The 3,854-nt window shown below is 46.3% G+C and overlaps 1 non-coding gene across 1 annotated transcript; it reads right to left on the reverse strand.

The window, feature by feature from the left end:
* Positions 1-1,821: 1,821 nt before the first annotated feature.
* LOC120668228 lies at positions 1,822-1,928 on the reverse strand. Its single transcript, XR_005672326.1, has one exon. It is a non-coding gene; the product is annotated as a small nucleolar RNA R71 (small nucleolar RNA).
* Positions 1,929-3,854: the final 1,926 nt, after the last annotated feature.

A 3,854-nucleotide genomic window follows, 5' to 3' on the forward strand; every position in this document is an offset into this window, starting at 1 on the left:
GGCCGGCCGACCAGGCCCATGGGCCCCACCGCCTCAACTTTGCCACGTGGCGCCTCCCTGTTGCTCCTTTAGGTCGATTTGGGGTGCTGCGGCCGGTGGATCCCTCCTATAAATACAAGGCGGGGAGGGGGTAGAGAATAGAACACACACACACCCCTCACTTTACTCACCTCTCAAGTTCCTTCTTGCATAGTCTTTAGGCTTAGTGGAGTTTAGGAGAAGTCTAGGAGTCATCGAGTCACCGGAGTTGCTCGAGAGTCTAGTATGGGTTCATCTCTAGCTCTCCCTTGTAATATTCAGTCGTTTGTAATAGAATTAGACTATGGTTACCGATATCTGCTTGAAGTATATTCTGAGTTATCGAGTATATGTTTCTTGTCATGGTTGCATTATTATTCAATGATCTCATTGCACAATTGCCCTGTGCTGGAGATAGTTAGTCTTTTGTTCCTAGAACTCTATCAACTGTTCCAGTATTCGTATGATTGCTCTAGTGTGATGTCAGTCCATCCGGAGGGTGGGGGCTCCACGCAGGACACTAGAGTATCCCTTACTAGTGTAGACATGGTGTCTAGATTAGCTAAGAGTTGCTGGATGTCAACTATACCCACGGTTTGTAGAGGTAGCCGGCAGGTGGTGACAGCCCTGTCCGAGCTTTTTAATAATCCTCCACATTCGGTATGGGGGGTAGGAGGTACATAAAGTCGCCGGGGTGTACGGGCTCCTCCCGTTACTTCGATAGCGATCTCCCTATTGTGTTGTTTAATCTCTGACAAGCTAACTAATGAGAAAGTATAGATATAACTAGCCTAGCACAGCTGACTTGAGCTCTGACTTTTACCTTGCTCCCGGCCTAAAGAAATCTTTATCTTTTATTTATCCAAGAGGGTAGTTTGTGTGTGTGTCACACTACCTCCTACCGTGTTATTATCTTACCCCTGTTTATGCATGAGAATATCCAATCTAGGTAGAGCTCACGAACTAATCTATATACTCTCCCACTCATCGCCTTCCCTACGGAAATATAAATGACACCCCGGTATACTCCCGGGTAAAATGCTACAACGGTATTCCGTGCGCTTGCGGATTTATTCGTGGTTCATGAAATACTGCCACTCCAAACTTGGCGTCTGCAGGCATCATCGCCAGGTGACGTTGGTAGGCACCAACAAGCATTTTTGGTGCCGTTGCCGGGGAAGGCACAGAGTGGAATATATAGATAAAGTTGTGAACAAAATCGAGATTGGTATTCGCTTGCTAAACAGGCTAACTTGGCTTTGTTTTCTTGTCTTCGTTGATATGAAAACAGGGTAGTGTATGACCGGTTTCGACTAGCCGCAAAACTTTCATTCCGATCAGAGTCCCTTTTGAGGAGGACGCGAGCTCGTCTCGTATCACCTCAGAGATCACTCTAGCAGTTGATCCAGTCATCACATCGTCGTCAGCTCCTAGAGCTATTGCCCAGAAGACACTCCATGATTACTCTGCTCTGTCTGCTAGCCAGGTCCCTACCGGACCCGAGGTTAACACTGGAGGAGAAAATTTCGAGATCAAGACGGGGCTCATTATGATGGTGCAGCCAGCCCATTCTGTGGCAAGGCCAATGAGGATGTCAGCGCTCATCTCCAGCAGTTCCTATAACTCTGCAGTAATTTTGTTATCAAGGGTGTATCACAAGATGCAGTCCGGCTCCGTCTGTTTCCATTTTCTCTCTTGGGGAGAGCGAAGCAATGGTTTTATGCTAACAAGGCTGCAGTGGGTACTTGGGATAAATGTGCCAAGGCATTTCGCTCGAAGTTCTTCCCGATGGGCAAAACCAATGCTCTTCATGGTCGGATTTCGAACTTCTAGCAGGCATCAAATGAGTCAATTCCGGAAGCTTGGGAGAGGCTTCAGGAGTACATTCTGGCATGTCCGCACCATGGAATGGACAATTGGCTCGTTCTAGAGAACTTCTACAACGGGTTGACACAGTCATCCCATGATCATGTAGATGCCGCTGCGGGTGGAGCTTTCTTCTCGCTGACCACTGAAAGAGCTTCATCATTGATCGAGAAGATGGTTTTCAACCAAGGTTGGAGCGATGATCGCCTCCAACTACGCCAGCGAGGTATGCACTCCATCAAGGAAACCGACATGCTCGCTATGAAGATTGATCTCCTCCTCAAGAAATTTGAGGATTATTCCCAAGATAAGGCTCAGATGCAAACACTTCAATCCTTGGAAGCTCGCATGATGTGCGAGGTCTGCGGGAATGTTGGACATTCAGGCGACAATTGCCCAGAAACCAAAGAAGAAGCTCTATTTCTCAATGGCAGCAATGGGTTTTGTCCACAAGGAGGTCAGTGGTGGAATCAACTACGCCCATATTACCAAGGAGGTAATGGGAATTCAAATTCTTTCGGTCCTTACTAGCCTACCTTGAGAGATCTTGTCTACGGCCAAGCGAAGATCAATGAGTTCCTTCAGAAGAAGTTGGCCACTATGGACAAATCTATGGAGACTATCCATGCCAAGATGGACGGATTCTCCACTGTCATCAAGAATCAGTCGAGTTTCAACAGGATGATTGAGATTCAACTAGCTCAAGTGGCTGCGACCATGCCCCCTGCTTTGGAGAATGTTAAGGCGATAACCACACGAGGAGGTAAAACTACTCAAGACCCGCCCTATCCTAACCATGTTAACAGTAATAAAGCAAGCCCGGTGGCAGAAGAACCACTTTGGGAGGAGGAACCCGAGGAAGTTCATGAAGGGAAGACGGCTCTGCATGAATTTTATGATACCCAAGTATTGCCGTTCCCTATGAGGGCAAGTAAGCCAAGTACAGATGAGCAGTTCGGCCACTTTGTTGAGATAATACAGCAAGTGAACATCAATGTGCCCTTGATGGATGCTATGAAGGTTCCGACCTATTCTCGCTACATCAAGGACATAATCAACAACAAGCGACCACTGCCAACTACCGAAGTAATCAAGCTCACTTAGGCATCTATACTTCAATAATTGCCCGAGAAGAAGAAGGATCCAGGATTCCCAACTATCAGATGTTCGACAAAGCCCTATGTGACTTGGGAGCCAGTGTTAGTGTGATGGCAAAGACGGTTTTCGACCAACTGAACTACACAGATTTGACACCAACACCCATGCAGTTGCAATTGGCTGACTCCTCAGTATGGTACCCAAAAGGAATCACTGAGGATGTCCCAGTGAAAGTTCGGGACTATTTCATCCCAGTCGATTTTGTGGTGCTTGATATGGATAATCAGAAGGAGACTACTCTCATTCTAGGACGGCTGTTCCTCAATACAGCAGATGCACATATTGATGTTGGGGCCGAAGAAATCCGACTCCATATCAATGGTAAAGAGGAGAAATTTGACTTCCGACCCAAGAAAGAGCAATGCTTGATGATTCGAGTCAAGTTTGGGCCAAGTCCTCAGAATATCAAAGAAGCCGAAGTTACACCCTCTCAAAAAGATAGTCTTATACCTTTTATGAAGACACTTATGAAAGAAAATCTAGCGAACTCAAAAAGGGTCAAGAAGAGGGGTAATTCAAAGGCTACTGCATTCGAGGATCTTGTTCCTGCGCCGCCTACGCCACCAAAGAAGACTAAGAAGGTGTGACGCAAGAAGAACAAGACATCATCGACCGCTACTACTTCTCCAGGTACAGACGAAATGACATCAACCTAATCAGGTATGGAGAAAGGTCTTGCTTTTCGACCCTAACCAAGAGCTAGCTTGGGGGAGGTCCCCTCCCTTAAGTCAACTATATCCCTTTTATTTGCTTTCAATAAAATTTGATAAAAACTTCTAAAAACAAAATAAAAATTTACTGCTTTATTCCCC

The sequence above is a fragment of the Panicum virgatum genome, chromosome 3N (genome assembly GCF_016808335.1).
Source record: "Panicum virgatum strain AP13 chromosome 3N, P.virgatum_v5, whole genome shotgun sequence".
Classification (NCBI taxonomy): Eukaryota; Viridiplantae; Streptophyta; class Magnoliopsida; order Poales; family Poaceae; genus Panicum; species Panicum virgatum.